A 16,194-nucleotide genomic window follows, 5' to 3' on the forward strand; every position below is an offset into this window, starting at 1 on the left:
AAAGACTAACAAATGTATTGTAGCATAAGCTTTCATGGACAAGAGTCCTATAGCAGATGCACGAAGTGTTACATACACGGGGGTAAAGAGGAATAAAATAAAACTGTAAAGAGTGGAGTCAGGAAATGCAAGAGGTATAGTTTGTTACAATTCTATGTAAAACCATGTAAAAAACGACAATCCACAATAACAATTGCTGGAGGTAGCATTGCTAGGAGAATGGCGTTTAAGTTAATTAACTTGGTAATACGATTTTTTTAAAAAAACCCTGTTGATTCAAACTAGATAGAAAGTGTCAAACCTCGTTATACAGTCTAATTCAGCTGTTTTACACTGCACTTAGCCACCTAATGGCACAGCACAGAAATGACTTGACTAGCAAGCCAGAGGTTGCCGGTTCAAATCGCAGCTGAAACACCTAAATCGGCCAGCAGAGATATAGGAAGATGCTGAAAGGAGGCATCATCTCATACTGTGCGGGAGATGGCCATGGTAAAGCCCTCCTGTATTCTACCAAAGACAACCACAGGGCTCTGGTGCCAGGAGTCAACACCGACTGGACCGCACACTTTACTTGCCCTCTGTATTCCCTCTAAATCTGAATTTTAAAACCATGATTTGAGGTTGGCAAAAGGGGACTTATATACAGAATCTATATATAAGTCCCTTCTTGCCAACCTCAGATCACAAAAACGGACATGTTCAAATGTCTCAGGCATTATATTGTGGGTGAGTTTCAAGTGTTAATGAAGATGGAAGAAGTGTGTGCCCTTTTGCATTTATTTGAAGAAAAAACATTGCAACTAAAATCTGAATTACAGATTCTAGTTACAATGTTTTTGTCTTGTAATACAGATTGTAGTTGCAGTTGCAACTTGCAGTGTTTGGGGGTTTGGTTTTTTTTCTTTCAAATAAGTGCAACAGGGCACACACACACTTCTTCCATCTTCACTTACACTTGAAATTCACTCACAATAGAATGCGTGAGACATTTGAAACATGTCTCTTTTTGTTCTCATGTTAGCACAGACAAGTTTGAGATATGAAACTGAAAGTGAAACATTCAAGCCCCCCCCCCCCCCCCGCTTTTTGTTGTAAAACACTTTGGCACAAAATGTTAGATTTATAATGCATTCTGGAATTTCAGCACATATACTTCCACTGAAGTTAAATTTCCAATACCCTCTTTTTAAAATGCAGCAATTTTGTTTCACATTTTTGACATAATTAAAGCTTAATGTTTCCAACGCCAATATATTTGTTTAACTATTAGAAACTCAGATTTATGTGCCAGAATTTGATTCTGATCAGATAAATATTCACACACAAAAGAAATGTTTAATGCATTTATATGGGTTCATTTTAAACAGTTCTATATTTTAACCACTCAGTTATTGTTTCTAATTTACTCTGAATAGCAAGATAGAAAAAGTATTTACACTTTTGAACTTTGGTGCTGGAAAATACTTTTGAGCATACCATGGACAGCCAGGAAAATAAACAATGGATCATAGAACAAATCAATCCAGAATTTTCACTCGAGGCACAAATGACCAGGCTCAAACTATCATACTTTGCAGGGGCGTAGCTAGGGGAGAGGGGGCCCATGTTCACCCTTCTCCTGGCAGTCCCTCTGAGTAAGGGAGATAATGAAAAAAATAGGGAAGGGTGTTGCTGGGAGGCCCTCAGGAAATTGGAGGCCCAGGTTCTTTGAACCCATCTGCAGAGGCGTAATGGGGGGAAACGGCGCCCAGGGCAAGCTCTGCCCCTGAAATTGCGCCCGCCCCCCGCCCCCCCACATACCTGCGCCCCCCTGGCTGGAGTGAGCGCAGCGGTGGCGGGCAGTGGCAGATCGCATGGCAGTGGCAGGCGGCAGCGGGAGTGAGGGCGGCGGTGGAGGGCGGCGGTGGATCGCCGAGTGCGGCGGCGGCGGGCGGCGGCAGATCGCCGAGTGCGGTGGCGGGGGGTGGCGGTGGATCGCTGAGCCACCCGCCACCGCCGCACTCGGCGATCCGCCGCCGCCCGCCACCGCCGCACTCGGCGATCCGCCGCCGCTGGCCGCCACCACATTCGGCGATCTGCCACCGCCGGCCGCCGCCGCCGCACTCGGCGATCCGCTGCCACCCTCCACCGCCGCCCTCACTCCTGCCGCCGCCCGCCACTGCCGTGCGATCTGCCGCTGCCCGCCACCGCCGCGCTCACTCCCGCTGCCACCCGCCACTTTTTGGTGCCCCCCATGTGACCCACCAGAGTGGAGCCCAGGGCACGTGCCCTGCCTGCCCCCCCAATCGTTACGCTCCTGCCCATCTGCTCAATTATAGCTATGCCCCCTGATACTTTGGACACATTGTGCAAAAAACCAGCTCCCTTGAGAAGTCCATAATGCTGGGGAAAGTTGAAGAAAAGTGAAGAAGAGGATGGCCAGCAGCAAGGTGGATGGACTCAATTACAACAGCAATCAATGCACCACTGAGAGACCTTAAAGGCCATGTTGGACTGATCATCCTGGAGATAATATATCTATGTGGTCACTAAGACTTGACACCAACTTGACGGCACTTAATCAACCAATCAATCAAGGCAACAGACTTGCAGATTTAAGTCAAGTAATTATGAAGTACTGTATATACATTACTTGTCCCCTCCTCAGGAACAAATGCCTACGTTACATGAAGCTCTGAGCCTGCTACCAGCTCATAAGCAAATCCAGAGTAAGACTTCAGTAGTGATTTTGTCCATAATCAATAACCATCACATTGACTTTGAAACTGCTTTCTTACTTTTATCATAGTCAGTAGCAAAAGGCTTTGAAACTGCCCTCATGGTATCCTATCACCAAAACAGAAACGTCGAAACAATATTTTCATGCCCTACTGCAGTTGTCCCACAAGACCAGCTCAAGACACCAGGATTTTGTTCACTCAGGCCTTTTAAATTTTGTTTTTCAAATTTGATTTTTAACTGATTTTAAAAGAGTTTTTGAATTTGTACTGTATTTTGTATTTTCTCCCCCCTCTCACTTTTTGGTCTGTTATGATTTAATGTGTTATATGCTTTTATTTCATGTTTTAATGCTGTGTTGTGCACTGCTCAGAGCACAATTTTTTATGGGGTGGCTAACAAAGTTTATTATTATCATTATTAAGATGAACAGTTTGGAGGAATCAGTTTAGCACTTTAGAGGGTGAGATGCGAGTTGCCTGAAGCAACCTTGGGAAACAAAAGATTCTTGGGAAACAAAGATTTGTTGCAGGATTTGCATTAGAAAGGTAAGAAGGATGCCATTATGCATGCGTGACTTCACAAGTAATATGGCAAGTAAGTACAGGAGAGCCACCAGCTGCTGCTGGGCACATGCTCCTGCTGCCATCCCCATTTTCATGACATCTGAAGCCACCAGAGAATGTTAGTTACTAACTTTATCCCAAACCAACATTTTGCTTGACAAAGTCAGGCTGAGGTCAGATAAATTTTCCACCCAACATTGGTGACTGTGTCACAAAAATGGCAGTGATAATAAGTGTGCACCAAGTGGTAGCCAGCAACTCTCCCATACTTGATTGATTGATTGATTGATTGTCATCAAGTTGGTGGGACTCTTGGCGACCCATACTTACTTGCCACTATTACATGTTAAACCACCCATTGTTATTCTAAAGTGAGGCCTTGCAAACTTTATTATTTCCATTTAAATAGTTCTTACACAAATAAAAAGATAAATCAAGCTTAACCTTGCAAGAGATGGCTACAAGCAAAAGCAAATGAGAATCTACTCTTCAGCCTAAAAGCATGGGAATAAAGGGTCTTGATTGATTAATTGATGGATAGATTGATTAAGTGCCTCAAGTCTGTGTCAACTCTTAGCCACCACATAGATAGATTCTCTCCAAGATGATCTGTCTGCAGCTTGGCCTTTAAGGTTTCTCAGTGGTGCATTCATTGCTGTCGACTTCTCAAGGGAACTGGGTTTTCGCATAATGTGTCTGAAGTATGATAGTTTGAGCCTGGTCATTAGTGCCTTGAGTGAAAATTCTGGATTGATTTGTTATATGATCCATTTGTTTGTTTTCCTGGCTGTCCATGGTATCCTCGAATGTCTTTTCCAGCACCAAAGTTCAAAAGTGTCAATACTTTTTCTATCTTGCTTCTTCAAAGTTCAGCTTTTGCATCCATAGAGTATAATGGGAAAAACCACTGTCCAAACAATTATCTTTGTAGGTAAAGACATGTCACAGTATCTAAATATCCTTTCCAAGGCCTTCATTGCAACCCTACCAAGTGCTAGTCTGCGGCATATTTATTGACTGCTGGATCCTTTACTGTCGATGGTTGATCCTAAAAGGCAGAAGCTATTCACCACTTCAGTTCCTTTATTATCAGTTCTGAGGCTGGTTGCTGTACCCGTTGTCATTAGTTTAGTCTTCTTTACATTTAGTCAAAGTCCCATTTTTTTAATGTGTTCCTTGACTTTCATTACTAGAGCTTGCAGATCATCCACATTCTCAGCTATCAGAGTGGTGTCATCAGCATAGGGCAAGTTATTGATGTTTCTTCCTCCAACTTTAAAACCACACTCATCTTCTTCCAATCCAGCTTCTGTCAGTATATGTTCAGCATATAAGTTGAATAAATAAGGAGAAAGTATGCAGCCTTATCTTACTCCCTTGCCGATCTGGAACTAGTCTGTTTCGCCATGTTCTGTCTGGACTGTAGCTTCTTGTCCTGTGTATAGGTTTCTCATGAGAACAATGAGATGTTCTGGGATGCCCATTTTCCTAAGGATATTTCACCACAACTTGACATGGTTGACACAATCAAAGGCGTTCCTGTAGTCAATAAAGCACATATTGAACTCTTTTTGGTATTCTTTGGCTTTCTCAATTATTCAGCATGCATTAGCAATTATGTCTCTTGTTCCTCGGCCTTTTCTGAAACCAGCTTGAACATCCAGCATTTCCCTTTCCACATAGAGTTCTAATCTGCATTGGATGAGCCTGAGAATTGTTTTGCTAGCATGTGCAATTAAGGATATTGTGCGATGGTTTACGCAATCTGTTAAGTCTCCTTTCTTTGGTATGGGTATGTAGACTGACCTATTCCAGTCTGTTGGCCACTGTGTTGTTCTCCAAATTTGCTGGCATAGTTTGGTTAGAGCCTTGACAGATTCTTCTTCTGTTGCTTGCCATATTTCTGTAGCTTTCCGACTTGGTAATAACTGGAGTGCTTATCTAACTTCATCTTCCCGTACTAGAAGTTCTTGCAAGTAGGGAATATCTTCTAGAGTATCTTGGATGTTGATGTCCCTGCTGTACAGATTTTCAGTATACTCCTTCCATTTCTGTTTGATCTTCTCTGAATCAGTTACTAACTGTCCTTTGGCATCCCTTAACATACCAATTCAAGGTTGGAACCTCCTGAGTTCAGAGATCTTTTGGGAAACCTTCCTTTTTTTCCTGTGTCTTTTTCCATCCTCAAGGTCTTTACAGATGTCATTGTAGTACTGCTCCTTGTCTCTTATAACAGTTTTCTGATATTTCCTACTAAGTTCCTTCATAAGGTCTTTATCATTCTTGGCAATTTCCACTGTCTGTTCTGACATCCATTTTGCTTTCTTCTGTCTCTTGGTGTTTGGCAGTCTCTTCTGTTTCTTGGTGTTTCACATTCATCCTTAACAACTTCTTTGATTTCATTCCACAGTTACCTTGGTTCCATATCAATGAGATTCAAAACTTGAAAGCAGTTCCTGATGTTCTCCTTGAAAATGGTGGGTCCATTCTCAAGATCATATCGTGGAAGTTAGATAGCTTTGTTTTTCCGCTTTAGCTTGACTTGGAACTTGCACATGAGCAGTTTGTGATCTGTTCCTCAGTCGGCCCCCAGCCATGTCTTTGCTGTTATAACTGAGCTCTTCCACCACCTTGCATCAATAATATAATCAATTTGATTTGTGTGTACTCCATCTGGTCTTGTTCATATGTATAGGTGCCGTTTTGGTTGTTTGAAGAACGTGTTAGCAATGAAGAGATCATTGGATTGGCAGAAACTAATAAGTCATTCTCTTGCTTCATTTCTGCTTCCTAGGTCATACAGTCCGACTATGTTTTCCTCCTTACCATTTCCAACTTTGGCATTCCTGTCTCCAACCACCCTCAGCACATCTTGCTTGCATGTTCTGTCAATTTGAATTAATAAATAAAACAAAATAACATTTCAGACTGAACTTGAGCATAAAACTCATAAACCTCTTCTTCTGCACCAGTCGTTGGGGCATAGACTTGAAAAACTGTCATGTTAAAGCGTTGTCCACAAAATCTAATTGATATCCGTCGGTCACTGACGCATTGTACCCGAGTACTGTCATTGCTATATCCTTCCAGACTATGAAAGCAACACTGTTCCTTCTTTGGTTTCCATGTCCTGAGTAGTAAACGCTATGATTTTCTGGCAGAAAGTGTCCAATTCCAGTCTATATTAATTCGCTGATGCCCAAGATGTCAATCTGTAGTTGATTCATTTCATCTTTCACTGTGTCCAGCTTTCCCATATTCATGCTTTTTACGTTTACGTTCCACATTCCCATTGTACAGTAATTATGTCTCTGAAGCTTCAGATTTTCTTTTCCCGCATGGTAACATCAGCCGCTAGACGTCCAAAAGGCTTTTGCCTAACCACATCATAAACACCATCAGTACTCTGAGAGATCCTCAGCTCTTTCTTAATAGCATGTTGAATGAGTACCATCCAACCTGAGGGGCTCATCATCCGGCACTACATCAACTATCATTCTATCTTGTCTATCCATGTAGTTTTCTTGATATAATGCAGGAGTGGTTTACCAGTGCCTTCTCCCACGCAATATGAAACGGTGCCTTTGTCGTTGTCACTAAAGTGACAATCCTTCCTATATTGCTGCTGCCCAGTATAGGTGCCTGCTTGCTTTAGCTGGGCAGCCTTACCCTTCCAAAATTTTCAATCTAGAAATCAACCTTTTCTGTATTTGCAAAGGATGAAAGGTATACCAAATAAAAAGTGGGAAGGATTTCATTATTACTAGCCGATCCACACAGAGCATCTGCATGCTCTTTGGGGCTGGCTGTTCCCCCCCTCCTGTCCCACTCTCTCCTGTCCTCCCTCCCCCCTGCTCCACTCTCTCTTGCCCCCTCCCCCCACCCTCCTGCCCCACTCTCTCTTTCCCCCTGTCCCTCCGTCCTGCCCCACTCTCTCTTGCCCCCCCTCCCTCCTGCCCCACTCTCTCTTGCCCCACTCTCCCTCCCTCCTGCCCCTCCCTCCTGCCTGCGCCTCCTCTCCCCTCGCCTGTGCCTGGCCGTCCCGCCGCTGCCTCCTGCTCCCGGCGGCCAGGCCAGGCCATTGCACCACCTCCACCTCCCAGTGGCGGCCGCCTCCTCAGGCCGTTTTGTGGCCTGCCGCCATTTTCTCTTGCCCGCAACTCTCGCCCAAGGCCGGGAATTCTCGCAATGTGTCTCAAGAGTTCCGCCACCAAATCCACGACACGCATGCTGGCTAAGAGAATTAAATATATAGATGAGGCTCTTCTCACGATCAAGTGAGAAGAGCCAAATCAGGTTTGCAGGGAGAGCGGGCTAAGCTTGGTCTCCCTTCAGATGATCAGTAAGCCCTCCCTGGGTGGCTGCAGCGGAGCACTCACTCCGCAAACCTGGTTTAAGGGCAGGGGCAAATCAGCGGGTTACCCACTTGTAAACCACTGGGCTCGCTTACAAGCCCGGTGGTTTACACAATCAGTGAAAATCAGGCTAGGCTCTCTTAGCCCAATTTTCGCTGATCGTGAGAATAGCATCTATGTATACAAAATGGTGGGTAAAGTCCATTAAGGGATAGCTAGCCTGCAATAAGCGAATTGAAGCAGGCACCCCAATTAATTATCCGACAGCAAGAATTAGCACGACCAGCCAGCTCTTGCCACATCCCATATTTGCTGTACAACTGTGGCATTTACTTGGAACCTCTTGCATCACCAGATCTCTTTCACAGGGTAATTTAATGCTACATTTTAAAAAAAACCCAGAGCCAGCTGCCTGAACAGGTGTGTTGGGTAAAAAACAACACTCACATCAACATGGGTGTGACCTGCTTGGCAAAGCTGCTAACTGGGTTATAGTGCCAAAGGAGACACTCCTCTAAAAATAAGAGACATCAGAAAATCCTAACGGGGGCCTTAAAGGAGTGTAACAGGTGCCCTTACATCCTACTACATACCTGACTTCTAAGGAAATCAGCCCTGTTTGCTCCCCAACTGTCTCCCATCAGGGGTCTCTAGTGCTGAGTCAAGCAAAACATCAGATCAAAGGATAGTTCTATGCCAGCCAGGTCCCCACTTCTGTCTTGCAGGTTCCTCACTCTCTATCCTTGCTGCATGCAATGCCTCCAGCAGCCCACTTAAGCCACAGCCTCGGCTGTTCCCCTCTGGCCACTACCCAGAACAACTGGATGGTCACTCTACCAAGTAACCCTATCCAAAAACCCCAGTGGTTAATTACTAAAAAGAAAGATGCCAAAATTCAAACCTGCCATCCCCTCTGACCAGGGAGCTCTGCTCCATAATTTCAGATATGGTTACGGCGTAAAGAAAGGCATTTGGCACATATTCAAAGACACTGAAATGATTAATGGTGACACGAGCATGGTATAGTGGTTAGAGTTCTGGATTAGGACCAGGAGAGCTGGGTTCAAATCCCCACTCAGTTATGAAGCTCACTGGTGACCTTTGACTCGTTACCATCTCTCAGTCTACCTTATTTCGCAGGGGTGTTGTAGGGATAAAATTGGGGAGGTGAGACTGTGCTCTGAGCACCTTGGAGGAAAGTCAGGATAAAGAGGTAGCAAAATAGGTCCCCATGTCTAACTGCAAAGCCTCTAGTCTAGTGCAAATGTCATGTGGAAACAAAATCATTAAGCGGCCTTAGGCAAGCCTTCTTTTCTTAGGCTTAATCCCCAATCTGCAATAATAGGACCATAATAGTGGCCAATCTTACAGGGCTGTAGCAATATTATTGTGATGATGTATCTAGGCACGTTGAACCGCTGAGATGCTGTATTATTATGTGCCCCCCACTTCCTTGAGTGGTAAGAAATTCCAGGGGCAATGCAGATCTAGTTTCCTTTGGATGAGAGGATGAGCCTATTCTCACGACCACAGGAAAGCAGGCTAAAGGAGCCCAGCCCACTTTCCTGAGGTCATGTGCTGCAACGGGAGGCACACAGCTCCCGGCAGCAAACCTCACTAAGTACCCCCCCCCCATTAAACGAAGTTAGCGGAGCGAGAGCTCCATTAACCCCATTTTCCTGTTTGTGAGATGCTGCGGTGCAGTGACTCACGAGGAGACCTCTCGACTGTGAGACTACAGCAAGTGCTGGTGTTGGGGCTCCCCCCAGAATGCCCTGCGCACTCGCATAGGGCATCCTGGAACTTCAGGGGGGCATGCAGCCCCCCATCCCCACCACCCCTATCGGCTCCATGACAGAGCTGGTAGTTGTGTGTGGGGCCGATCTGGCTGCCTAGGGTGAGCTCCCTGCGGGCTAAGCCCGCTCTCCCCACAGAGCCCAGTTGGCCTGTACACACGGATCGTGTATAGAGCCTCACAATCTTTGACATATTTACCTCATTTACAAAGGCAAGTGGAGTCTTGCCAGTAGGCACTCTTACAAGGCAAAAGATCCCCCAGAGAGTAACTTGAGCAGCAGCTCTCCAGAGCTGTACCCTCCATTTCAACTAACTGTATCCAGAAACATGAATCTCCTTTTCTCTCTTTTCTCTCTCTCTGCTTTAGTCTTTTCCCCAAAACTGCCAGATTCCATCTCTCTCTTTCTCTCTCTCTCACACACATCTCTGATCTGCCTTTTTTCTCAGCAGGAGGGTTGTCACCTTCTTCAGATTCTGATAGGGTATCTCATTCAAGAATGCAGAGAGATTTCCCCAACGATTAGGAGAGCATCTGCAAACAGTTCTTACTGATCAAACATCAACCAACAATCAAGGATCTGCCTAACAAAGGAATGGTCCAGAAAGCCATGGTAAAGTAAAGTTGTACAGTCCTGGTGACCACAGAGCCATGTGGTTTTCTTTTGGTAGGAGGGGTTTACCATTGCCATCTTCTGTGCAGTGCACTTTCAGCATCTTCCTATATTGCTGCTGCTCCATATAGGTGTTTCCCATAGCCTGGGAAATTCAAATTCAAATCCAGCAGGGATTTGAACAAGTATCCTCTTGCTCCCTAGGCAAGTTACTTCCCCGCTGCACCATTAGGTGGCTGTATTATTATTCCTTGACTAAGCCATAGCATAGATAAAAGCCTGATATGATTTGTGTTCTCTACCTGAGCAACTACCACGCCCCCATTCCCAGCCAATTCTAAAGTGAGTAGCGTTTGGCTCAAGCCAGTAGAGAAGTCTATCTGAGTCCTAGCTCAAACTGCTCCTTAGCCGAAATGAATTTGGGGAGAAAAGCTTCTGTTTACATTCTCAAATTTTGTAAATATGCATGTGGTACTAAAATATCTCAGTACTGCAAAACACTGGTTTTTGAGTTTGACGTTCTGGATTAGTTTTCAACTGTAATTGAGATGGCTATTAAAACATGCCTCCTGCACAATTCAAACTACAGCAGTTGTTAGATTTTGGGAAATGAATCACCTGTGGCTCCTTGGCCCACACAAACTAGATTAACACCAAGCACAGTTCTAGTTAAATTTGGGGGGCATTTGTGGGGTTTAATTTAGTCACATAACTCATCAGATGTTATGCACTTCAGAGACATCCTTAAATAAGTTAGAATGAAATCTAAAAATAACTACAATATGACCCCTAGCTGTAGCTTGGCAAGGGCTGGGTTGATTTAAAATATGTTCTGCACTCCAGAGAAATATGTAGCTTGCTAAAAGAATTCCCTGGTTGAGTCTTGTCTGTTCAGAGATTCTACAAACACTAATTGGGATATTGCACTGTTAATGCAAAACCAGAGTGTCAAGGAGTATTTGTAGAACAAATGTAAACAGAGGGCCACTACAGTGCCTGAAGTAGACAACTCAAATGGCACATCCTATTAATTATCATGGGGAACAATCCACTGGGAAGTTCTCCTGCACAACCACTATTGAAATGAATGGGAACTCTGGCAGACCTCCTATTCATGTTTGTGAGGATTGCCCAGAAGAACTTCCCATGGGTTATACCTTATTTTATTTTATTTTATTTTATTTTATTTTATTATTTTTTATTTTATTTTATTTTATTTTGCTAGCTAGCAAAATAAAATAGCTAGCTAGCATATTTTTATACGGCCCAAAACGCAAGTTCTCTGGGCGGTTTACAAAACAATAAAAACAACCAATTAAAAAGATTAACATTTCAACAATTAAAATTTTAAAAGTTACAACTTTTAAAACACAATTAAAACATACCTAATTAAAACCCTGGGTGAACAAATGCGTCTTGAGTTGTAAGAGATGGGGAGGCTCTTATTTCAGCAGGAAGTATGTTCCAAAGTCTCAGGGCAGCAATGGAGAAGGCCGGTCCCCGAGATGAGCTGGTGGCAACTGCAGATGAACCATAAGCCAGATCTGTCTGTTTCCTACCCTGCTGCTCTTAGCTGCATCTGAGATTTATGGCCTTACTTAGCCTCCTGGTTAGGCCACTACTGGTTTAAATCAGGGATGGGCAGAAGCTGATCAAGATCTACTTGTAGTAAATCTCTACATGATTTGCACTTGTTTGGCAAGGGTTTCTGACTCCCAGTTGTTTAATAGAAATGAGGAAAACTGCATGTTTAAAAACAAAACATTCTCGGCTCTAGTTGGCCTTGCGTTAATTGCTTATATTTTAGCTTCAGTGTTCCTCACCAATACAATATGGTCTTTGGGAAGAGCTGGTCTATGGGAAGAGAGCTGGTCTTGTAGCGAGCATGAATTGTCCCCTTTGCTAAGCAGGGTCTGCCATGATTTATATTTGGATGGGTGACTACTACATGTGAGCACTAAGAATGTGCACGAACCAAGTTTCGTGCTCTAGTTCTGCTCTGAACCGGTTTGGCGCCACGGAGAGGGGCGTGACGAGCGAGATCTTGGAAAAAGAGGAGAGCAGCTCCTTACCTGCTCTCCGCCGCCACATGCCGCTTCCTACTGCAGCGGTGTTTGTCCCAAGATCCCGTGCGCTATGCCGACACACATGGCATCTGTACATGTGTGGGCACCATTTGTGTGGTCAGCATGGGCACCTGCCCGTGCATGCGTGGATGCCATGTGCGTGCTGGTACAGCCCAGTGGTAGAGCAACTGCTTGGATGGAGAAGATCCTGGGTTCACTTCCTGGCATCTCTAGGTAGAGCTGGGAGTGGCTCCTGCCTGAAACCTTGGAGAGCCGATGCCAGTCAGACAATACTGAGCTAGATGGCACAATGGTCTAACTCATTATAAAGGAGCTTCCTATGTAACCTCAAAATCACTCATGAACCCATTCAGCAGGGGTGTCGTGGAGGGGGGACAAGAGGGACAGAGCGCCTGTACTTCCCGGTTTCTCTGGCTGTTAGGGTAGGCATGGCCATGGGGGCTGTTATGGAGGGTGCCTGCACTTCTGAATTTGCAACTATAACCTTGCCTTTCAGTGAACAATGGTGGGTCACCCACATCCTTTAAATACTGTACTATACTTAGTTAGTTCCCTTCTGTATCTGAAGACCAGATGGCTAACCTCATTCAGGAAAGAGCAGAGAAAATGAGATGGCCACTGGTCAATCAAAATCTGAAAATCACATTGCTATGTACCATGCTGTCCTGTTATTCAAAGGCCTTCCTTTGAATCACATGCCTCAGCCACTTACAATGCATATTAATACCTGGGCAATTGAAGCAAGGGATCACCTTCCCCATTTAACTGGATAGCTCACACCCATCTGCAGGATGGGAGGCGGCTAGGAAACTGGTTCCCCCAGTCTGAGTGCAGGATGTTTGCCAAGAGACCTGAAAAGGGAAACAGCTTAAATGTGGGTGCACATTTAATCTTTGCCAGAGGTTCTGGTTAGAATCCCTTGCAAGGATACAAGGGCATTGGTATTGCTTTATTTTCAAGATTTCTGCCCTATTTTTCCTTCAGATGCAAGTCAAAAGTGGCTACCAAATAACAAAACAGAACAGTATCACAGAACAACCAATCAAAACACTGAACTGCCGAACCGCCCCAATGTCCAGACCAGTTCGGAGGCCTTTAGAATGGCCTCTGGACCAGTCCATGCACATCACTAAAAATTAACCAAATTAAGCTAAACAAGTTAAAAATCCAAGCTGAAATCCCAATCAGAATTACAGATTTTAAAATTTCAAATTAAAAGTTATTTTAAAAAACTAAAAACTAAGAATTGTAAAAACTAAAGAACCTACCATATATAAGCAACAGATGAAACATTTAAAAGCCTCGTCTTTTTAAAAAAACATGAATTTGTGTGTGTGTTTTAAAACACTGAGTGAGGGAACATGGCAAAGCTCTACAGGGAGGTTGTTCCAGAGCCAAGGGGCCACAACCGAAAAGGCTCTGTCTCTAGTCCCCACCATTTGGATCTTTGGCAGTGGCAGGGCGACAAACAAGGCCTGAGATGATGAGCAGAGGGCCCTGGCAAGTTCATATGGGCAAATGCAGTCTGACAGATTCCCTGGCCCTAAGCTGTGTAGAGCTTTAAAGGTCAAGACCAGCACCTTGAATCCAGCTCAGAAGCGGACCAGTAACCAGTGAAGCTGCAGCAGGATTGGTGTGATACTCGTGACGCGACTTGCACCCATGAGCATCCTTAAGGAAGCATTCTGCACCAGCAGAAGCTTCCAAACCATCTTCAAGGGCAGCTCCACGGAGAGCACACTGCAGTAGTCCAAACTGGATATTACCAAAGTATGAGTGACTGAGGTCAGGTCCAACTTCTCCAAGTAGGGTTGCAGCTGGCGTATCAGCTGTAGCTGGTAAAAGGCACTTCTGCACACCGCTGCCACCTGAAACTCCAAGGACAGCCTCGGATCCAGAAACACCCCCATCACCATATCACCCTCTGCCAAGGACCACCTCAATTTGAAGGGCCTCCTCCAAAATAATATGCCTTTCCAAACACATACTTAGAACAGAAACAAGGTTCCTGGGGCAGAGAAATGTTTTATTGAAAAACTTTGCCTCTGAATATCCTAGTCTGGGTGCAATGGTTGTTTTTAGGTGCCATGGCTCCCTGGCACCTGGAATTTGTCAAGCCCTGCTGTAAGGCTTCGCCTATAACCTCCCAAATTATATCAGGATCCTTCTACACCTGGCCAGATTTTGCCCCCATCCCCCTAGCCAGATATCTCCAAGACTCCACCTTTGACCCACTACATTATTCCAGGTTCCATCCTAACCTAACCCGTGGGTTATCCCTGGACCCATCCAGGAAAGGCGGATTGTTTTTTGAACCAAAAGTTGGCAACTCTGACGCCATTAAAAATCAAGAGTGAAACACTGGAGTAGAGGCAGCTGTTAGGTATGCAAGGCCCGTGGGAGTCAGCCATTGTTTTCTCATAACTATTCTTTCACCAAACTACAATCAGAATTCAGTGAAGTATCCAAGCTAATTAACTGCCCCCCCTTCATGCACTAATTAAAACCTTTCCACAAGTCTGCTTATCCTTTCAATACTGGAGATCCTCGACATTTAGAACACTTCTAGTGGGCGTTTAGTATTCCCCTCCACAGAAGCAATTAGTAGCAAAACATCTGGACCCTCTTCAGATGAACTAGGCATCATCAGCATGTTCATTACACGTCCAGACGATGGAGGGGGTGCTCTTTGTTTGACTGGAATAGTTCCAGAGATACATGAGTTATGGCTGGATTGCGAAGAAAACCATTTAAACCTGATGGCCCAAATATATGAACTAGAGTTATAAGGTGGTGTTATATACAAGGGTACCAGAAACCAAGGCAGCTGTGCTGTATTCCCAGAAGCAGTGTGGACAGAGCCACACTTGCATTGTCAGTTGTGCTTGATGCATGTGCATCAATGTTTGTTGTGTGACTATAATAAAGTACGAAGAGAAGACACGTCTATAAACACACAGTGAGCTTGTGCCAGGGAGCTACAGTCAATTGGAATTCTTTGTTGTGTGTCCCTTGAGATCCAAGTATCTGTACCTTCAGGGTCTCCAGTTCACGTTTGTATGTTCACCTCCGCAAAAACATTCTGTGTAAGTTATTAACCAGCCCTAACTTCGGTTTAACAAATCCTTGGTACATTACGCTCCTGTTGCATGGGGGAAATGTGCTAGGAATTTCTGCTGGAACGTGGATTCACATATAAGTGGAAACTATTGTTCAAAATCGACTAAAGTATTTCACTACAATTTCTACTGAATGCAAATGTTATTTTGCCATGAATTACATATGGATCATCTGTCAGAAGGCAAATACACTTTACACATGCTCAGAAGCACTCATTTCTTCAGAAGTGTCTGGCTTCCATACTGTTCACACACTCTTTATATAAAGGAACATATTCCCACTCTTATCCACCTACAAGGAGGATCATATTTTAGAAAGATTTCCCAGAGTTCTTGTCTGTCCTGATATGTAGACAGGAAGCAGTGGTGCTTTCTTCATTGGGCAGAGGCCCTCTTGGAAAGAGTGGAGAGCGCTGTATTCTGGCTTGTTTTCATTAATTCAACGTCATCAAATTTGAAAAAAATTCAGGTATGCAAGTGCCTGGCACTTAGAAGTTTGATATTGACTACTAGCTATGTGATTACAGTAGCACACACCACACTTCTTCTAATACTTGAGCTATTTTGCTTATAGGTCATAAAACTAATACAGTTCATAAAACTAAGACAGCTGGGGGGAAACAAGCACAACTTACCTGTGGATTTTCCCCCAATGCTTCTGAGTTTAGGACTGTGCAGGCCCCTGGGGAGATCATACATGCAGCAAAAGTGAAACTACCTAATTCTCTCACATGGCCTTTCAGAGCTGAGGCTTTGGGAGTCTGGCTCTTAAAGGGGCAGTATGTTACACTGGCATCTAGGTTTTTGTTTGTTTGTTTTAAATTGAAATTTTATGCTGTATCACTGGCTTCTCTTTGGTTGTGGAACCACAATTGTGGCTTCCTCCCAAGAGAGGCCAAATCCAAAATCTTATTATCTTTTAGGAGGCTAATTAAAAC

The 16,194-nt window shown here is 44.3% G+C and overlaps 1 protein-coding gene across 1 annotated transcript in view; it reads right to left on the reverse strand.

Moving 5' to 3' along the window:
* NFE2L1 (NFE2 like bZIP transcription factor 1) overlaps positions 1 to 15,985 on the reverse strand; it is a 50,745-nt gene extending 34,760 nt beyond the window's left edge. The window contains exon 1 of the mRNA XM_053263977.1: positions 15,892 to 15,985. The gene's annotated coding sequence lies outside the window, so the exon portion shown is untranslated. The remainder of the gene's footprint in view (positions 1 to 15,891) is intronic.
* Between the last annotated feature and the right edge of the window lie 209 nt (positions 15,986 to 16,194).

This window comes from Hemicordylus capensis, chromosome 6 (genome assembly GCF_027244095.1).
Source record: "Hemicordylus capensis ecotype Gifberg chromosome 6, rHemCap1.1.pri, whole genome shotgun sequence".
NCBI lineage: Eukaryota > Metazoa > Chordata > Lepidosauria > Squamata > Cordylidae > Hemicordylus > Hemicordylus capensis.